Below are 22,534 nucleotides of genomic sequence, written 5' to 3'. Positions count from 1 at the left end.
TAATTGATATTAAGACTACCGAAGTTCAAAGAAGGTTGTATTAGATTACAAACATTATATTAATATGTAAGGAACCTTTTTTATATGTATTTACAAGTTCACCTTATACATGTACAAGAATAAATCCTGGAGCTACAGAAGTAGAGAATCTCTGTCTCGTTCACAGTCTTGGAAAGGTTTAGCTTACTGCCAAACTGTGTTACAGTTATACTCACAGGGAGGGCAGTATAATTACAGAAATATATAATAAACCTAACATATCTAGAAGTCTGTCGATTGTCAAAGGACACTTGTGCAAATCACTTCAAGATCACTTCACAAGAGCTGTGCCCAATGGGATCATTCATATTAAGTTTTTGCTAGGAGCAACTTAATATGTCCTTCCAATGCCACAAAATCTTGGACAGTGGGTAGGTGAAGACCTTAGTTTAGATTATATACAAGGGTTGGCATGCTGAAGCACATTCTACCAGCTTGTAAGGTTTGTTTGTCACTGGGGAGGTATACATGGAGACATAATCAACTGGTTCGGGTATTAGAGTGTTTATAAGAGAGAAAACACCTAGAGGTTAATACATTGCTGAGTTGTAGTAATAAAGAGGTTAGGTTTGTGTGTGAGGGGGAATGTGTTCAAGGTAAAAAATTCATGTCCCAAAATGCATTGCATTATCTACACTGAGGCCAGACATGTAGCTGTACTCTGAAATTAAACAGATAGTTTACTTCATAGAATAAACAATTCATAGAGTTTGAGGATACGTAGATAAGGATAAGGCGAGCACAGACTAGTTGGGCAAATACAATGTAGAGATGCTGTGGTGGTTATTGGTGATGTAGCACGTAAATATCACATGTAACTGGTGGCCCTGAGCATATATTAATGGTGCCAGTGGGGCTAAGTATGGCCTTAGTCACCAGGGAGGCCTGGGTGGATTTACAGTTGTTGATAGTTAAGGGTAAGGTAGGACTGTAAAACTAGCTCAGAGGTGGGGGTGTCTGGGACATCAGACTTCACTGTTGAGCTTTCCGGAGGTGTCGTGGACTAAATTCAGCTTAACACTGACTAGGGGAGGTGCCTACATGATGACCCCTGTGAATAACTAGTGATTAGTGTGGTGGAAAAATCATGACAGAAAATAAGACACTCTTTGAGTCTCTGAGTCGGCATCAAGTAAGACAGCATTTATTAATTAACGTGAGAGAGGGACGTGCGCGCAACGCTGTTTTTCACCTCTCTGCTGACCATTTTTGATCAGCGTCTTTTTATACATGGAAAACCCTTTGAAGTACACCATCTGTTCGCTCTTTTACATTTCAGTCATCTTTTACTGTATCCTGTTCCCAAAACTCAGAGTTTCCCACCATTTATTTCCCCCTATCTCCTGTATTTCTAACACCTTTCCAGACGTGGCCTGTGCCTCCCCCTCTGTGGTCTGGAGACAAAGGAAGGTGATTGAAGGGAAGGTGTCGATATGTTATTTGAAACACACACACATAAGTTTGCGGTCTCACACAGAGAATTAGGAATAAGAAAATTTCAGTTTACACAAGCATGCGTGGCCATTGCTGATTAAATATCTCTTGAATATCTTGATTATGAATCATTTATATAAACAGATTTCCATCACATTAGTGATGCAGTGGGTGGTTTGTGTACTCATGAGTGGGCTCAGTGAGTAACCTTAGTTGTTAAGGGTAGCTGGTTGCTGAACGGATCATAAACGGCCATAGTGGGTAGGTGTAGGAACAATGGATGATAACAGGAATTTTTGTGGCTGCAGGTAGGAAGAGAGTGGGCTGGGCCCTATGTGAAGTTCTAATGGATTGGCATAGGATAATTTACATCGTATCAGGTGTATGATTATAATTACAGGAAGAAGGCTGTAGTTTCTGTCATTAAACTGAATTCTGAGGCAGGGTATGAAATTGCCATGTTAAGTAGCTGAGACACTTCAAAGTTGCAGCGATGAGCTTCACTAAAAAGCCTCAGGATACATACTGCAGCTACCGCCATTTAAAGCTGACTTGAAAAACAAAGCCTCATAATTGCTTGGACACAGGCATATGAAATACAGTCATGGCTCAGTGTTGGCACCCCTGAAATTTGTCCAGAATGTAGTTCTCCCAGAAAATTATTGCAATTATACATGTTTTGTTATACACATGTTTATTTCCTTTGTGTGCTTTGGAATAACAATAAAAAAAAGCCAAAATATATATAATTTCTCGCAAAACTCCAAAAATGGGCTGGAAAAAATTAATGGCACCTTTTCAAAATTGTGGGTAAATAACTTTGTTTCAAGCATTTGATGCTCTCCTGTGTGGTAACAGGTGTGGGCAATAAAAAATCACATCTGAAGTTGACTCAGTCTTTGCATTGTGTGTCTAAACATGGAGAACAGAAAGAGGAGAATAGAACTGTCTGAGGACTTGAGAACCAAAATTGTGGAAAAATTTCAACATCAACATCTTAAGGTTTCCATCTCCAGAGATTTTCTCAGAGAAGTTTCTTTGTCCATGGTGCGTCTGGATGGTGGATAAGCAGCCCCAACCAAGTTCCAAAAAACATTTAAGCTGTCCTGCAGGCAGGGTGCTTCAGTATTAGCACGAAATATTTGTTGACATTTGAATGAAATGAAGCAATATGGTAGGAGACTCAGGAGGACCCCACTGCTGACAGAGACATAAAAAGTTAGACTGCAGTTTGCCAAAATGTACCAATATACAGTTTTTTGGTAAAGTACATCATTCTACCATCTAACGAAAACCTACAAAAAAAGAACACAGTACCTACAGTCAAATATGGTGGAGGTTCAAAGATGTTTTGGGGTTGTTTTGCTCCCTCTGGCACTGGGTTCCTTGACTGTGTGCAAGGCATCATGAAATCAGCAAATTTTGGGTCACAGTATAGAGCCCAATGTCAGAAACCTGAGTTTGTGTTCTAAGTCATGGGTCTGCCAGCAGGACAATGACCCCATATACTTCATAAAGCACCCAGAAATGATCATCATCATCATCATTAGTCTCCCTCACACTCATAACTGTATCATTAATTACATCATCATAACAGTCTTCCTCATTCCATCATCAATACTGTCTTCCTCTTTACATCATAATTTCAGCCTCTCTCATTTCATTTCATAAGTCTCTTTTATTACATCATCATTAAAGTTGTCCGCATTATATCATAACACTCACCCTGATTACATCATCATTACAGTCTTCCTTATTAAATCATTATTACAGTCTTCATAATTAAATAATTATTCCAGCCTCCCTCGTAACATTATTGTTTCAGGCTCCCTAATTACATCATAACACTTGCCCTCATTACATTATCATTAGACTTATTACATCATCATTACAGCTTTATTAAATTATCATTACAGTTTTCCCCATTGCATCATTAATATTGTTTTTCTCATTAAATTATCATAAATTATCTCCCTTATTATATTATAATTTCAGCCTCTCATTTCTTAACAATCTCCTTAATTACATCATCATTAGTCATCGTTATTATCATTACATATTTCTTCATTACATTATTTTTAGTCTTCATTATATCACCATTACAGTCTCTAAAATTATTTAATCATCACCATTACACTCTTGCTGATTACATCATTACAGTATTACATCATCATCATCATCATCATTAAAGTCTCCTTAATTATATAATCATAACAGTCTTCTTTATTACATCATTATAACAGTCTTTCTCATTACATCATTACAATCTTCCTAATTATATCATCATTATTACAGTCGTCTTCATTACATCATCATTATTGTCTTCCTCATTACATAAACAAAAGGCCTGTAAATGTTTAAGGGGATGTAGTGGAAATAGTATGCACACGTTGCGGTGGCATTAGCACTACATAGCGGAGTCAGTGATAATTAATTATTATTTTATTAATAATTAATTATTTAATTCATTTTGCTAAGCTCCATGTTTGGGAGCCATTAAATAATATGTAGTGTCTTTACCTATCTAATTTTCAGCTTAGACAAGAAGGCCATCTTCACATATTATACAGCAGAATTAGCTAGAATTAACTATTATTAATGAATTATGCTCATTGACACGCCGTGGGTTCTTGACTCTGAAATTGAATCTGAACTAGAAGTTATAATTCCATACAAGAAAGGTGCACACACAAACAAATAACCAAGGATTGGTTTTATCACACAACTGGTTTATTAATTGTAATATCAAATAATGAATATAAATTAGACATTCATATAATGAAATGGATTGCAGCGATATATGAGGGAACAGGGAGATTAAAATATGAGGGAATTTCTCTATGATAATTATCAAGTTCTAAGAAAGGCTATTGTTTATCCCAGCAACTTTCAGTACCAACCCATGAGCCATGAGAGACATGAGACTATGTGACCTTACGTATCCAGAGATGGACAGGGAGCATGTCGCTGACGGTACCTTTCAGCACGACTTCCTGGAGAATTGCAGACACGGGCCTTGTAGGTTGCAGCTGCCAGCGTTCCTTTTCTCCCGAGGCTTTCAGACGCAGCCGACGGAACTGGTGGCGTTCTGAAGGTTTCTGTGGGGATTCTTCTTCATTGCTGATCTGCCGCCTTGTGAGAGAGAGACACGTCCATGCAGGTCTCTCCTGGGCAGGTTTCTCCTCATCTCAGAAGGTCATTCTGAGGGTGCGTGCGGCCTTCTGTCGTCATTGTTGGTCTGGAGGCATTGTCGTCCTTTTTAGGGTCAGAGGTCTAAGGTTTCCATGCTTTGGGTGTGGCATTGAAATTTCGCTAGGGTTAAACTATAGCTTTTCTTAATCTATAGTTTGTATCTGGACAACATTAATATAGCAAAATTGGTTCTCTCTGTCCCACGAGGGGCCCAAGACTGTTGAAGAGAGTCATGAGAGAGCCTACGCCTGCAGAGACATCTGCAGAGCAGGGGAGCTCTCTGACTACCCTATCAGAGAAGCACTGTCTGCTGGAAGCATGAGAGAGACGTTCTTCAGAAAAATGTCTTCCTCTCTAAAAATCCCCAAAATATTGTGTCTCAGAGGAGTGTTAAAAAGAGTGAGCCTCTAAGTGTGGTGTGTGACTGGCTTTTATCAGAGTTTAGAAAACCTGCCTTTAATACCCGATTGGATAGAATTTGAGCCTCTCTTCCTCCTGATTGGCTGCTTCCTGTACCTTGGTAGTGCCATCACATACAGTTTATGACCCTTGACAAGACAAAGATTTGAAGACAATTCCTGACCATCCCAGAATTTTGAATCATGCTTTTGCAATATAAAAGATTAGATGCTAACACAAAGTAAAATCATTAAAACAACCATGTTCTACATAATTATTAACCAACTACAAACATAGTATGTGGTGAAGATAAAAATGTTCTTTTGGACCGTTCTCAGAGTAATTAAAATTTAGAAAATATCAAAAAGGTCCAAAATACACCCTCCCTCTTCGGGGAGACGTGTTCGTTAAGGAAGAGTCGCAGACACCAGTCGAGTGAAGTTCAAAGCAAATCAAAGTATTTATTTAACAATACTGGATCCAGGAGAACTATACATCGAAAAGAGTTTAATGCCCCTCCCAAGTAAAAGCTCTGACCTCTCCAAGATCTGACTTCGACAGTTATACCCCATATGACGTAAACCCTGCCAATGAGGCGTTTCTGGCTGATTAGCGTATATTAATATGCATAATTTCACGTGTTAGTACTCAGCTCTTCACGTGCAAGTTTCAAGTGCATGCCGTGACCCCGAAGACATTCGTTATGGCCAGGCTGACAATGGGCCTTTTCTTCCCAAGACTCCTCTCCCGTGAGCAAAATTTAGGGAGTCAGAAATGCACTTTCAAGGTCATCAACATGCCCCTACACTTCAGCCCTCCTGAGCCAACACTATGATTAATATCAGTGTGCTAAAAGCCTGGAGTGCACATCTGTTCAAGGTTAGACGTTTAAGAATTAAAAATGTGTAAATATCACGTGAGTTATCATGCCATATAGTTAGTCATGCAGGATCAAAAATAATGTTTAACTACATGTGTAAATGCTGGTTAGTCATTCATATAATGCATATAAGGTACAAGTATTCACACAATGAGTATGTAGTTATAAATGCTAATTTTAACTAATCATCATTTAAGAATATTTGTCCACAAACACAAAGTAATAAAATTGTTTCCCACGTCAGTGGCTACCTTGGTTCTACATAAATTCATATAAACCAAAAATGACTTTAAACACATGTAAATTAGTTCCACATATTTTGATTGTCAAAATGGAATTAATTTCAAACAGTTGTGCACATATGTAACTTCAAATTGTTTTAAACTAATGGGAATTAAGGTTTGTGATTGTTTTAATCAAGTTTGAGTCTGTGTGTTTCTCTGCATTTTGCAGAGATTCTCCTCTTGACCCTGGGACCTTGGGTCGTAAACGTCCTGGAGTGAGGTCTTACGAGCCTGCTCTGGATGCTAATCTCACATTCCAATCTTGGCTTGGTGCAAGGAGGGGATGTCACTGAAAATCTCTGAAAACCAGCTAAGAGAGGCCTTTCAGCATAATAAGATATCTTTGGCATATTAAGTCCCCAAAAAGTATAATAATCTGTTCATCTCCACCACAGTCCCCTCTTTCAGATCATGCTTTCTTTCTAGAAGCATTGGGCTGATAATACAGAGATGAATGTGAACAGCAAGGTCAGGAATCATTCATTCATACTCTCAGGGTTGATACCTTTCTGGGATCATTTAATATGGAAATAAACCTTTATTGGACATGATCCAATATGCTGGTATGAGTGTTCACCTTACTTTAAGAGTGTCTGTTAACTAGGAAATATTATTTTTATCAAAGGATATTTTCAAAGGGAGTTATTTATGCAAATACTTACAAACTGGATTCCAAAAAAGTTGGGACACTAAACAAATTGTGAATAAAAACTGAATGCAATTATGTGGAGATGGCAAATATCAATATTTTATTCTTAATAGAACATAGATGACAGATCAAACGTTTAATCTGAGTAAATGTAACATTTTAAAGGAAAAATATATTGATTCAAAATTTCACAGTGTCAACAAATCCCAAAAAAGTTGGGACAAGTAGCAATAAGTGGCTGGAAAAAGGAAATTGAGCATATAACAAACAGCTGGAAGACCAATTAACACTAATTAGGTCAATTGACAACATGATTGGGTATAAAAAGAGCTTCTCAGAGTGTCAGTGTCTCTCTGAAGCCAAGATGGTAAGAGGATCACCAATTCCACCATTGTTGCGCAGAAAGATAGTGCAGCAATACCAGAATGGTGTTAGCCATGTAAAATAGCAAAGACTTTTAAGTTATCATCATCAACCGTGCATAACATCATCAAAAGATTCAGAGAATCTGGAACAATTGCTGTGCGTAAGGGTCAAGCCATAAAACTCTACTGGATGCTCGTGATCTCCGGGCCCTTAAACGTCACTGCACCTCAAACAGGAATGCCACTGTCAAGGAAATAAAAGAATGGGCTCAGGAATTCTTCCAGAAAGCATTGTCAGTGAACACAATCCACCGTGCCATCCGCTGTTGCCAGCTGAAATCCTACAGTGCAAAGAGGAAGCCATTTCTAAGCAAGCTCCACAAGCTCAGACGTTTGCACTGGGCCAGGGGTCTTTTAAAATGGAGTGTGGCAAAATGGAAGACTGTTCTATGGTCAGATGAGTCATGATTTGAAGTTCTTTATGGAACACTGGGACGCCATGTTATCCGGACCAGAGAGGACAAGGATAACCCAAGTTGTTATCAACGCTCCGTTCAGAAGCCTGCATCACTGATGGTATGGGGTTGCATGAGTGCTTGTGGCATGGGCAGCTTGCATGTCTGGAAAGGCACCATTAATGCTGAGAACTATGTTCAGGTTCTAGAACAACATATGCTCCCATCTAGACGTCATCTCTTTCAGGGAAGACCCTGCATTTTTCAACAAGATAATGCCAGACCACATTCTGCAGTAATCACAACATCATGGCTACGTAGGAGAAGGATCCGGGTACTGAAATGACCAGCCTGCAGTCCAGATCCTTCACCTATAGAGAACATTTGGCGCATCATAAAGAGGAAGGTGCGACAAAGAAGGCCCAAGACGATTGAACAGTTAGAGGCCTGTATTAGACATGAATGGGAGAGCATTCCTATTTCTAAACTTGAGAAACTGGTCTCCTCTGTCCCCAGAGGTCTGTTGAGTGTTGTAAGAAGAAGGGGGGATGCCACACAGTGGTAAAAAATGGCCGTGTCCCAACTTTTTTGGGATTTGTTGACGCCATGAAATTTTGAAACAACACATTTTTCCCTTAAAATGATACATTCTCTCAGTTTAAACTGTGATTTGTGTTCTATTCTGAATATAATATTAGATGTTGGCACCTCCACATCATTGCATTCAGTTTTTATTCACGATTTGTTTAGTGTCCCAATTTTTTTGGAATCCGGTTTGTAAAAAAAATCTTTGCCTTAGTGATAATTACTGGATAAGCAGGGTGTTCCTCTATAGTTAAGCTAACTACTAAGAACTCTGATTTAACACGACTATTGGGTATAAGCCTGAGGCATTGAAAATGAGCGTTGTCACCTTAGATTGCTGAAGAAGCAAAGAAAATTTTTTCCAGAAGAAAAAATATTTTTTAAAACAGTACTGTGTGCTGACACCCCCCTTTTGAATCGTTTGTCGTGGCTTAATAAATTAGCTGTGCATAGCGACGGACGGCGATACACGAGTTAGAATGGAATACAATGCTTGAAGTAGAAATTAGAATTTTTATTTCTATATTGATATACCACGGATTATTTTATCAGGCGGACGCAACGTAAGTACAGATGAAAGTTTTTTTTTTTTTTTTTTTATATTCGGTTGTGGAAGCTGACGATTAATACCATTAAAGGTATTCTTGGTGTCTGCTGCTTTTTATGACTTAACAAGAGTGTTGTTGTCCCCTACAAGTCTCATGGTGATTTGGTGAGGTTCCATCTGGTTGTGAGGAACCCATTTGAAGTCAGCGCTTTGCTGATCTTTATTCACATTCCTGAACAGAGGATGAATGGTGGGGGAAAGATTTAGGACCTTGTGTGTGTATGACTCATGTGGCAGGAGCTTATTAGCTTGTTTCTCACTTTTCATGAACTTTTGGGCCAGTTTAACTGAGTTGTACTTTTGCAACTTGTCCCCCCTTTTCAGCCTTTCACTGAACACATTTTGGTCATAACCATTTTTGCATCCCCTTTTTGCTCTTTTCCAGTCTCTGCTGGTTGACTGCAAATGTGGCTCTGAGGAGTTTTGCAAGCTGTCCCTATCCTGTTGTGTGCTGTATGTATTTTGCTGGACTATGTGATGTTTCACTTTGGTCCATTTTTGTCCTGCACTTGGGATTTGAATGGAATCAAAATCCCATGGGATGTTTTTTGTGGTTACCCTGGTTTGTCAGGTCTTTTAATTTATCTCTTTCTGGAGGCCATTTGGGATCCAAATGGGTGTTAGCAAAAGGGACTGTTATTGTGTGGACAGTCATTTGTTTATCATGAGCTGAGATTCTCTGGCTCATGGCATCCTTTGTCATTGCTGGAGTGTGAAAGGTGTTAATAGTCTCTGTGGACCTGGTGTTTAGGTGACAGGACTGAGCTTCAAGGTGATGTGAGTGTGAGATGGGCAGGGGTTTGTGAACCTGGGCCCAGATCTTCAAACACTTGAAGTCAATCAGTGGCTCAAGCCTGTTGAGCAGGTCCTTGCCAATAAGGAAGGGAATGTTTTCAATAGGAGACACATATACAGGGTGAACCAGACTTATGGGTCCTATTGTTATGAGCACTCTTGCCACAGACCTTATGTTGATACCAGTGTATGAATAAGGCACAATTTGGAACAGTTTTGTAACTGTAATCTCCGTGGGGCGTGGTCTGCTGCAGCCCACACTTCATCAAAGAGTGTGGATGACATCAGAGTGATGTCTGATGCAGTGTCCAAGAGAGCTTCTTGTACAAGCTTCTTTTCTAGGACTGTGGTTAGGTTTAATCTACGAGCACCCCCCTTTTCTGTTAAATGGCCCAGGAACTGTGATGCAGGTGGATCACCTTGAACAACCGTGACATTAAGAGGAGTCTGATTTTCACCACCCTTATTAAATTGGTCAGACGTGCAAGTCTGAATTGCAGGTGTCCTTGGGACATGCTCAGTTTCACCTGAGGTGTCTGAGAAGAGGTCAGCTGTCTGACATTCCTCTTTACACAGGTGCGAAAACACCTGTTCAGCGGTTACTGGAATTTCTGTGCTAATTCCAGATACTTCAGACACATTCGCATCATCTGAGCTTTCGCACTGGTGCCAGTTCTCATCCCTGTTCTCGTTAGTCGAGTTAGGACAAGGGCTTTTGTCTAGGGTTTTGTCGCATGTGAGAGAGTTTTGGGGACATCCGTGATCCAACATATTTCCCTTGGGTGCTGAACTCTCATGCCTACTGGCTGAGGGTGCCCTGAGATGGAACGGGCTTTGGATACCATGATTCAGCCCTAGAGGCTTCCTCTAGCTCCATAGGGGAAGACAGAGTATAATGGCTAAAATTTTGTGGCATTTCTGGCCATTGATTTAAAGTTTGCTGGTCTTTTAAAAAGCCTTTGAGTGCTAAGTCACGCAGCTGTTTGCTAGACAGAGTGCGTGGACATGCTGAAACCCCTAGATAATAACTAGTGTTGGGATGGAGATTTAAGACAAACAGTGTTTTGAAATTCAACTCTTCTTCCATTCCTGGTTCATTTTGGGGCCCAAAATAAGCTTGTCTAAGGCGGTGATAGTACTGATGGGGTGACTCCTGCCTTTGTTGTTTAACTTGCAGTGCTGTCATCAGTCCTGCCTGTGACAGCTGATTGGAACTCCTTTCAGATCAGGCAGATTCTGTCATCTACTGTGGCTCCGGGGAACCTTTGCAAAAAGAAATCTATATCTCTTAGGTATGAATAGATTCCATTTGAGCCATCTGGCTTTAGGTCGAAGCACGTTATGTGGTGTGCGATTCTGTCCAGGTCCCTATAGAAGGGAGTCTGGTAATGTGCTGGGGGCACATAGCTAAACTGAGAGAACCTATATTCGGCTGTGCTTGGGAGGACTCTGTTAGTCTCCAGTGGTGGAGCTGGTGTAGGGGCTGTTGATGCTGGGAAAGGTGACTCAAGGATACCTTTGGACTTCTCTATTGGTTGCTAAATAGATGTGAGCGTACCTTCTCTAGCTCTACTTTAGCAATGTTTAGCTTGCTTTCAGTCTCTGACTGCAGGTGCTGAGACAATTGGAGTTCATCTTTGACTGCAGCAAGTTCTGCTGTTGTTTTTGCATGCAGTGCCATTAAATGATCAGGCTCTTTGCGAGTATTTCTGATGTTCTCCATTTTTGGGCTCATCATTTGTGTTTTCACTGCTTCTAATTCTATGTCCTGGACAGTGTGTTTGAGTTTTTCTATTGCTAGTGTAGCCATTTGGCTGGGTACCTTTATTAAGGCCTCGCCTTTAGGTTCCTCCATTAAATGGAGGGCCATTAATTGTGATATATTTGCCATGTGAAAGGGCTCAGCGCTGTGGATCATGGCTGTATATTCTGACACTGCGGCTCCTGTTGAGCTTGCTAATTACAAATACACCTCAGTCAAGGGTCTTAACACTGATGCTTGGTGACTGGGTTGGGTGTCAGATTTAATACTAATTAATGTTTAATTATTGCAGTTTTCATTTTATTTCACCTCAACCAATATAGATTTTATAATCAGTAATTGGTTACTTCCACTTTTTTTTTTTTTTAATTAACTTGCATTTACACAAGTCATCCACAAGAGTGCACCAGAGAAATTTTAAATGCAGTAACGCAAGTCATGCGAAAGGGGGCACTATAAATTGACTTCAGTTGCAATAGCACAAGTCAGCCACAGGGCTCCTGGTGAATTAAGGTTTGTGATTGTTTTGTTTAACAATCTTTCAAAATGTGTGAGAAAACAGTTTAAATCAAGTTTGAGTCTGTGTGTCTCTCCTCTTGAGAGACACACAGAGAGATTCTCCTCTTGACCCTGGGACCTTGGGTCGTAAACGTCCTGGAGTGAGGTCTTACGAGCCTTCTCTGGATGCTAATCTCACATTCCGATCTTGGCTTGGTGCAAGGAGGGGATGTCACTGAAAAATCTCTGAAGACCAGCTAAGAGAGGCCTTTCAGCATAATAAGATAGTTTGGCATATTAATTCCCCAAAAAGTATAATATCTTTTTATTAAAATTAATAATCTGTTCATCTCCACTACAGGGATTAAACAACAGCTGAGCTCTAAGCCTTCATTTATTTACAAAGTGGATGACCCCAGGTCATCTGAACTGAAAGTCTAACGGACGGAGCTGCAGTAAATAAGAGAGACAGGACTTTCTCACACTTTACAAACAATACATTGTCTATAGTGTTTCTACATTGTGTACAGTCAACACTTCTCTCTAACCTTTTTATCTTTCTTTCTCTATGCTGCTGTAGGCATTTGGAGCGGTAAGTGAATGTTGTCTATTTCTACTGAAAGTTTGTGTAGTTTATAAAGTCAGAGGAGAGTTTGAATCCAAGTCAAGCTCTCACATAAAATCCAGTTTCATCAGTTGCTCATGTTTTAAACAAAGCTTGAAATAAGAGCTTTTAACTTCCATCTCCCACCTTCCTTCCCACAATTCACTGCTGCATAAGTGCATGTGAAGTGACAGTGAAGTTTACTGATGGTGCATCTGTTATGTCACTGTTCTTACGTGATTTGGGCATTACATCATCATCATCATTTTCACTAATTACATCATCATCATCATTACTGATTGCAGTAGCACATAAGACACACTTAAACACATACTCACACATAGTATTTGTCTGAGTGCATTAGTCTCTACATCAGTAAATGAAATAATGAGGGTCAGCATCAATGACAGACTTGATTCCTATTTTTGAGATCCCCTCATCTCCTCCACTTCACTTCTTATGCCTCAAATTTCTGAACATTGAAATGTCCAGATTCTCTGTTCTAGTGTGTAGTGTTCACATTAAACCTGTGTGTAAATTAAATTTCCTTTTCTACTGTAATTCAGCTGATTTTTCATAGAGAAAGTTAGAGAGAGGTAAAACAGCAAATATCAAAATAAATCTACAGTTTTCATGGGAAATGCACATTTTTAAAAAGATTTATTCATTTTGAAAATGGTCAGGATCACATTCCACTGATTAAGACATAATAATAAATCATAATTATACTAAAGAAATCTTCTTATTATACTATTCTCTTCCACAGGTGAACAGAGGTGAGTGTAACTGAGTGGATGACAAATGTCTGCTCTGATGCTGCTGCATTGATTTTTTTATGAAGAAGCTGTTTGTTGTAGAGACTGAATGTATTGCACTGTGCTTTGTATCAGAGCAGTGTTCAGCTCAACATCATCAGCAGAGAGTGTTCCCTTCATACATTTATGTACAATACAATAACACACACACACACACACCAGATAACTTATCTTATCACTGATACTGAGAGAGGTTCAGAATATTTTAGACTGATCACTTTTAATATAAAATGAATGTGTTTAACGTGTTTAACAGCAGAGACATGTTTATGTCAGTGTTTATATTTAATACTGTTCCATGAAAGAAACACTGTTTAATAATGAAATAGAAGCGACTGATCGGCTGAAACATGGAGGAATGTGTTTATTACAGAGTGAAGTGATTCAGACGATCAGAAAGTCAGACTTACTGAGGAATCCATCAGGAGAAGTTCTCTAAAGCTCCAGAGCAGCACGTCTCAAACTACACACAAGATTTCACACTCTGAGCTCTTAGTGCTCTTTAATTTTATCTCTCCAACTAGATACTTAGAGAATAACAAGTTTTCAGTTACTGTTCCTTAGGGCTTCCACACGTCTTCATGTGATAAAGAACTTACAGGTGAATCTGTTTGTGTTTTTAATGTATAGATTATTAATGTTCTAATTTTGTTTGTAATCTGATTCTCCACACAGTCTACATTTCTCAGGTGAGCACATTATCTTCTAATATCTAATAATCTGAGTTAATATTATCTGTAAACATACAACTTAAAGTGTATAAAGTTGTGCACAGCCTGTTGCTTTTCAAAATCTTTAAATGAATGTGCTTTTCACTTTAAAATACTAGGGTTAGGGTTAGTTTGATCACAGCACAGTGTTTGTATTAAGTACTATGTCTATATATTTTTGGTTTAGTTTGACTCTGTTGGATCAGATCTTGTTCAAATATTGTCTGAGCATCTTCTTTCCTGCTGGTTTAAATGGCGCTGTTGACCCACACATCAACAATGATTTAAACAGGGACTCAGTTATTGTCCATATCTCAATGTCCCGGTAGAAGGGGTGACTGCGAGGCGGACATCCACGCAAGAAAGTACTTTATTAACACAAATAAATAAAACAAACAATGAATGTAAACAAGCTACAGTAAACTCATTCATTCATTCATTCATTTATTATCTATAACTGCTTATCCAGTTCAGGGTCGCGGTGCTAGACTAAACTGAACAGAACAAAACAACAAACAACCATGGACTGATGTAGACATGAGCAATCAACAAACACAGAAGCAGACATCTACACACAAGACCACACAAACACACAGGAGCACAGACAAGAAACACCTGGAAACACTAATGAAAGGGCAGTGCTAAGGCAGAGACTAAGACCGCCATCAGAGGAACAGATGCAGCAGGCGCCCCGTTCGCTGGAGCAGAAGCAGCGGAAGGCTTTGCGGACACTGGAGCAGTGGCAGCAAGTAGTCCTGCAATGATATCCACAGAGGCAGGAGGCCCTGCATTGACATCCATGGAGGCAGGGGCTTGGACTGCTTGAAGGACAGGAGTTGCTAAAAGAGCACATGGCAAAGAAAACAGACAAAACAGAGCAAGACAGCACGAGACAGGACCAGAGCCTGACGTATTTATAATAATTCATACATGAACCTTCACATCGTTTTATTCACTTTTACAGATCAACAGAGAATGGACAGAAGGGGAGAGAAAGAAAATAGAGGAATCTGCTCTGAGGACGGGTGAGTAATGAAAAGATACAAAATGAAAGCCATAGATAGATTTAGATGCTCAGTTTATTTACTTAATTGAACAAACACATACTATAAAATAGCTTTGCACAGGTCACATTATCATTATTTTGATTATTTTTTTCCAAATAAATTAAATGAAATAAATGTTATTATTCCTATTTATAAATATGTATACACTTATGTGAAACCAGTACAATAACCAGTTTGATCTTGAGTGTTATTTTAATGTGTTTCTCACAGAGTTAAAAGGACTGAAAGTCATTGTTAAAGACAGAGAGAGACTTTTAATGGAGAGAAATGAAGAACTGAGAGAAAAAGACAAAGAAATTCAAGAGAAAGAAAAACTTCTGACAAATAACACAGAGACACTTCAGATGAAGGACAGAATGCTGCAGGAGAAAGATTCACTTCTTACAGAAACTAAAGAACAATTAGAACAAATGAGCAGAGAGCTGAAAGAGAAACAGAACATTATAACAGAACGAGACACACAGCTAATGGAGAGAGAGACACAGCTTCAGGAGAAAGACACAGAGCTGGAGAATGTGAGGAAACTGCTGAGAGAGAAAGAGTTTCTACTGGAGGACACAGTGAAAGAGGTGGACAGCTGTAAAAATCAACTGGAGACACAGAGAAAGGAGCTGCAGGAAAAGAGCAGCACACTCCAGAAGATGAAGATCCAACTGGAAGAACAGAAAACTGAAGTGAGTGAAAAAGACAAACAGCTTGAAGAGAAGGAGAGGATTGTAAGTGAGATACACACACAGCTAATGGAGAGAGTGCAGCATGTTAAAGAGAAAGACAGACATATAATGGAGAGAAACAAGCTGCTGCAGAAAAGAACACATCGTCCATCATCAGCTCCAGTCTGGAGTACATACAACAAGGAGTGGATTCTTACACAGTGTAAGTAACTGACCGGGTCACTTAAAATCATTTCTGCAATAAATACGTTTTCAGAATATTTTTATTACTGTGAAGGTTTTATCACACACTGTTTGTATTAAATGTAATGAAGGATTTGATTTATGATTTAAACAATATTATAAAGTGTATACTGTAGTTAATATTTTATAATATCTATCATTCTTAGTTTTTAAGTATTTGCTAGGTTTAATATTTTACTTAAGCCACAGTAGAGCTCTTCCTTCAGGAAGTAAATAATTACAACTTCTGAAATATGTGGAATATTCACTGATGCTCAGTAATAAATGACCCCCTTCATTCTTGTTGATCTGCAGTGAGTGGAGAGTCTCCTCCAGAGTCTGGTGGTGTATCAGAGCTGAGGCTGGTTCTGCTGGGGAGGACTGGAAGTGGGAAGAGTGCCGTAGGAAACAGGATCCTGGGCCGAGAGGAGAGGAGCAGGGCTGGAGCGTCTACAGTGAGGCAGCACAGTGAGAGCAGACAGAGCCAGGTGGCTGGGAGGCAGGTGACTGTGGTGGAAACTCCTGACTATTTCAGTCCTGGATTCTCTCTGGACGAGCTGAGACAGGACGTGGGACTCTGTGTCCGTCTGTCGGCCCCAGGACCCCACGCCTTCCTCCTAGTCATACCAGTGAAGCAGACCTCAGGAGAGGAGAGAGACATGCTGCAGAAAATGGAGGATATGTTTGGAGAGAGATGCTGGAGGAACACCATGATCCTCTTCACCGTCTCTGATGAAGACCAAGAGAAGAAGATTGAAGAGTTTGTCCAGTCAGGAAACCAGGAGGTCCAGAGCCTTGTGGAGAAATGTGGGAACGGGTTTCACTGTCTCAACATTAAGGAGAGTGGAGAGGGGTCTCAGGTCTCAGAGCTGCTGGAGAAGATCGAGAAGATGGTGGAAGGAAACAGAGAGAAGTTCTACAGCAGTGAGATCTACCTGGAGATAGAAGCTCAGATCAGAGCAATGGAGACAAAGATCATGAAAGAAATGGAAAAAATGAGGATGAAGGAAGAGAGAGAAATTAAAGAAAAACATGAAAAAGAGCTGCAGAACTTTCTGAGAAGGATGGAGGGAGCAGTACAAGAGCACGAAGGAGAGATAAAACATCTTAACAACAGAACAACTGACCTAGAGAGAAGAACAAAAGAAGAGAGGGATGAAGAGAAAAAGAGAGGATTGGAACGAGAGCTGGAGAGAGAGTTGGAGCGAAGGACAGAAATGGAAGAAAAGGTGAAGAGACTGAAAGAGAAGAGAGAAAGAGAGAGATGTGAGATAGAAGAGAGACACAGACAGGAGATGGAGAAGATCATGGAGTCGTATGAAGGAGAAGCCAGAGCTGAAGCAGACAGAAAGTTAATGATGATCCTGCTGCCTGAACTCCAGAGGGACATTTTTGCTTCAAAGTCAAGGATGCAGGAGGAGTTCAGCAAACAGATGGAGGAGAAGAACTTGGAGCTGGAGAAACTGAGAGAAAATTACTCAGAGCTTAGAAAGACTCTAGCTTCAGAAGCTAAAGCACAGCCCTCCCGGAGCAGTGGTGGATGGATGTGTTGTTTCTTGCCACAACGCACATGATAAGTTGTCGTGTACAGACACACTGACCAATCAATAAAATTTAAGTAATTGTGTAAGTTGCTGACCAGTTTACTGACATATCCACTTCAGTATAACTGTAGACCTTACAATAGCAGATTATAACTTTTATTACTTATAGCCATTTTATAAAGAAAGTTGTGGGGGTCACATGTTTTTGTTACAGGCTTTGTTCACACTGCAGGGCAAATCAAATTCTTTCTTGAATTTGAGTGTGAATAGTGACCAGAACCAGTGTCTATGTTTAAACAATAGTCACATGTGCTAGCATAGCTGTATTAGATGCTATGGCAATGAAGCTGGTGTGGTGTTGTTGGTGGGGTATAACATGAAAAACTGAGCACACTACCAACATAGACTACTGTCTGTGGATTTTTTTTATTCACAGTCACCATAATTTACTACTGGACAAAAACAACACCCACAGAACAGAAAGGTAGTGATTGTTGCCATGTTTGTTGTTGCAGTCACTGCATGTAATACAGTTAGCCAATGGATCTGGACCTGTCACATAATTAGTGATTGGTGGGATGGCGATGGTGGTAGTGATGTGGTCCCGGTGTCATGCTATTTTACATGATGTGGGTGAACTTTTGAGGTTTTTGCGACACACATTTAAAATAATCTGTTCCTATTGGGAGGCGTATAACAAGCCTAGTTGGAGGTCCACTGGTGTTTAGGAAAGCATTTTCTGGTCGGATCACCAGTTGTTAAAGACAGCTTTGCTGATCTTTCCTTATTATATTCTTTTGTTATTCTTTGTAAAAATTTTAATCCAGAACAATGTTATCATTTTCAGCATAATTATTTCATATGAGGCTTACTAATTATTGTATCTCTCACGGTTGATGGTAATATTTGAATTGATTTATTTTCCTGAATAAACTCGTTTAAAATGTAAAATAAATTAGAGGACATAATGAACAAGTTAGATGTTCTCCAGAGGACAGTAATCGGAGTGGTCCAATGGTGGACCAGCAGAGGCCTATAGTCAGCAAAGTAAAAACCTTCTTAACCCAATGGATTTGCAAGTGCTTGCTGTCTGGGTAGCAGGCCCGGCAACACTGACGAGCTCCATCAGTTTGATGAAATATTTACAATCAGTAGTTTTTGCTTCTTTGAAAGGTTTTTAATGGTGTCTGGGAAACTTCACTGAGAGGAAAAAGAGAGAAAGCATTATTTTCAGAAATGGCTTTAAATGAACACAGTGCTCTCGAGTCACTATATACTGCTTCACTCCATGACGCTAGAGGGTGCACATCTCTAAAACTACTGCTCACAGTGGAGCCGCTGTAAAAAAAAGTTATGGCCTGTCTGCTGCTCTGTTATGATGATTGATGTTCAGAATGACAGATGGCAGTGTTAGTCAACACTAGTGGGAATAATTTTGTCTCCAGTACTCATTAATTTATTCATTGTCTGAAACCGCTTATCCAGTTCAGGGTTACGGTGGGTCCGGAGCTTAGACAGAATCACTGGGTGCAAGGCAGGAACACACCCTGGAGGGGCCACCAGTCCTTCACAGGTTGACACACTCTCACAGATTCAGTCACACCTATGGACACTTTTGACTCACCAATCCACCTACCAACGTATGTTTTTTGGACCATGGGAGGAAATCCACGTGGACACAGGGAGTACACACAGACAGACTCCTCACAGACAGTCACAGACTTGAACCCATAACCTCCAGGTCCCTGATGCAATAATTATTATCTCTCTAGTATCTATCTCTTGATGTGCCACCACCTCAAATACTCACTGAACTGATAACCCAATAGTATATGGAGCACAGAGTATAAATGTGAGTACAGTTCTATCTAGTGGCGGAAGATTAGTACTTACTGGTTCAGCAGAACATTTGTCAACTCAGCATCCATGTTATAGTCTTTCTGGTCTCTAAATCTGTCTCCGTTTGTCAAATACACTGGCAATATTTCATACCTGGCCTGCAACGTAATTACATAAAAGACATGATGTCTACATCTTTGACTGCTACCTTTCCTTTGTTAAGTAATTATTTTATGAAATAAATACTGTCTATATAATATGGAAATAAATGTATAGGTATTGTTTTCATGATTTTCAATATTAGGAGGGCTCCCTTTGCTTTTTCTCTGCCGTGATCAGAAACAGGAAGCCTAGCATGTCTGACTGAGCCACTTTGTATTTTCACTAATTTACTGACACTGGAGTTAACTAAACATTACACCAGTTTCAGGAGCGCAAACAGACTGGAGAGCTAGCAGATGGTGAAGAAACATCATATGATTTCTACAAAAAGTGGCTTTTGACTTAAATTGTGAATGTTGCCTTTAATGGACATAAAACAATCTGTTTCATGTTTACAATGAAACACAGTGACTGATGGTTAATCTTCACTGTCATCTTACTGTGTAATGGTAAGGTACTACTCACTTTTCTCTACAAAATTTGAAGTTCTCTTTGAACTGAATATTTTCCCTTCCTATGGTTTGGAATTTCACTTGTGATGACTGAATTCCGTATATACTCCACTTTACAGGGAAATACCAGGTTGACTTAAATGCACATAGAATTCTGCTATGGACACTAAACAAAGAATGTGCAGGCTGTAGCTGTCACGGGGGTGTGATGAGTGGATTTACGGAGGCGGACACACTCGCTACAACACAGACAGTTTAATAAAGATATAACACAATAAACGAACTGGACGAGAAACACGAAAACACTACTTAGCAACATAGGAATAGAGCAAGAGACAAGCAAGAGACCGAAGGCGAAAGGAGAAACGAGAATGAGAAACGCAGACTACAATAACACAACACAAACGAACTATAATGTAGTGGAGTATGGACCGAATACCAGATAACCAGATCGAAATGAAGAAATGAAAAGTTTTGAATTAAAACTTTTCCATTCTGAAAAATGGAATTGATGACGAAGTGGCACCTCAATGTCTCTCATTATCTCCCACGGGAATCAGCAGATGTTTAGAAGGGGTGACCTCGAGTTGAACCCCGTTGACTCATCTACACGACAACCTACACATGGACCAACAGCAACCCCAAATGGACACTGGCGAAACTACGCCTCGCTCGGGGTCGTCTAAAACAATAGCGGAAAAAAAGTCAAATTCTGATTAAATGTGTATAAATAAATGTATTAATGTCACTTTCTGTACCCTCAGATGAATGCCTATCTTCTAATGAAATGATGTATATTGTTGATTGTTCCTATCATGAAAAGGAGTTCTGTCTCTGAATAGAGAAAACGGATTAATATTCTTTTCCAGCGTATCATCATGAATTGGACGTAAAACAACGTACTCAAGATGGGATCTTATGTGGATGTTGGATGCTAACAGTCCAGTGTACTCATTGTTATATATTGATAACAGGTATAAGAATTTCGATACGCGAAATTTATATTATTTCTGTGCGAATCACTGATTCAAACCCCCTCCTACTCTCTCTCCCTCGCGAGAGTTATGTGAGGCTGAATTTGTGCCCAATCAGGAAAGGACACCTCCCATTAGGGCGTGATTGCGCTGACTTTGAAAAACAGCAGCTCGACTGCTCACAGTTCAGTTACAGTTCAGTTATGCGAAGAAAACGGAGAAGAGAAGAGAACTGGAGAGAGGAGAGAACTGGAAGCAGAAGAGTTCGAAGAGACGACAACTCGACACAGAAGTAAAAGAACTGAACGAAGACGACAACAACAGCGAGGATTTCGAGAAACTTTGAAACAACAAAGAGACGCTTTCTCTCTCCCGCCAACAAGACAAATAGAACCTCATAGATTTCATCAAAAGCTTACAAGAGACGTCTTGAGTTAGCTGATCGTATGAAATTTTTAATAATGCGTCGAGCGTTTTGAATATCTCCTTTTCTTTTAATCTTGTTTATGTTTTATTGCCAATCTAAGTTTAATCTCACGACTGATCAAAGCAGGTGAACTTATTCGTGGCCAGAGTAAGAGAACACCGCCGAGATAAGGAAAGTCGTAGAATAAGTGAGTTTATTGAATCGATTTTCAGTTCTGGATCTGCAGTAACTAGCGAACCTTTCGTCCAAGAACGTCCATACTTTGGACTCTCCTGCTCAGGACAGAAAGCCAAAGAGGGGATCCTGCCGCCTGCGTCATCACACTCCGGGTACGCCCGAGACAACTTAACCGATGAAGAAAAACCTCCACGCTGATTAAGCCTGGACGCTTCCGCGGGAGAACCGCGAGACCAAGTGAGACGCCTTCACTCCCAGGACCTCATAGAGCCTCTGCATTGAACGAGCGGTGAGAATCGACGAAAAAGTAAGCTAAACTTAAGCATGTCCAGAGCTGAAAATATTAATCAAGTTTCTTGATAAATTTTGCCGTAATTAAACCTCAGTTAGCAACACATTAGTCACAAGTTAGAGTGCCTAGCGTATCGCCGCAGTCGAATCGGCTTCCCCTGCTTTGATGCCGTGAGATTCCAAGATCATGCTATGTTCAGTAAATATCCTTCTCTTTGTTAATAAAACTTTCATTATTTGAAATCACAGTGTTTACATTTTGTTCATTATTTTCCTGAAAATCCTGAAGTACTCATTTAGCATGATTATTATTCATTCTCAAACTAATTATTAATGTTTTAATTGCCTAAGCCAATTATAAACTTTAATTAATATCATTAAGTCAAATATCAGAGATCAGAGGAGTTTGAATAAGGTCAACGCTATAAACACAAATTATAAATATATATATTAAATATATATTCACAAAGGTATCGTGACGTGTGATTAAAAACCTAACATACGCTACAATAAGGTAAACACGAATGGGGCATGAAAGGAGCAAGAGAGACGAGCAAGAACGAGGACGAAAACACAACAAAACATAACACAATGACCGATACCAGGAAGTGAGGGAAGAGGGCTTAAATAAA

General features: G+C 39.7%; 1 pseudogene; it reads left to right on the top strand.

The window, feature by feature from the left end:
• Positions 1–22,108, top strand: part of LOC136676414 (trichohyalin-like) — a 63,182-nt pseudogene extending 41,074 nt beyond the window's left edge.
• Positions 22,109–22,534: the final 426 nt, after the last annotated feature.

This window comes from Hoplias malabaricus, chromosome 2 (assembly GCF_029633855.1).
Source record: "Hoplias malabaricus isolate fHopMal1 chromosome 2, fHopMal1.hap1, whole genome shotgun sequence".
Taxonomy (NCBI): Eukaryota; Metazoa; Chordata; class Actinopteri; order Characiformes; family Erythrinidae; genus Hoplias; species Hoplias malabaricus.
This window is presented reverse-complemented; position numbering and strand designations above follow the sequence as displayed.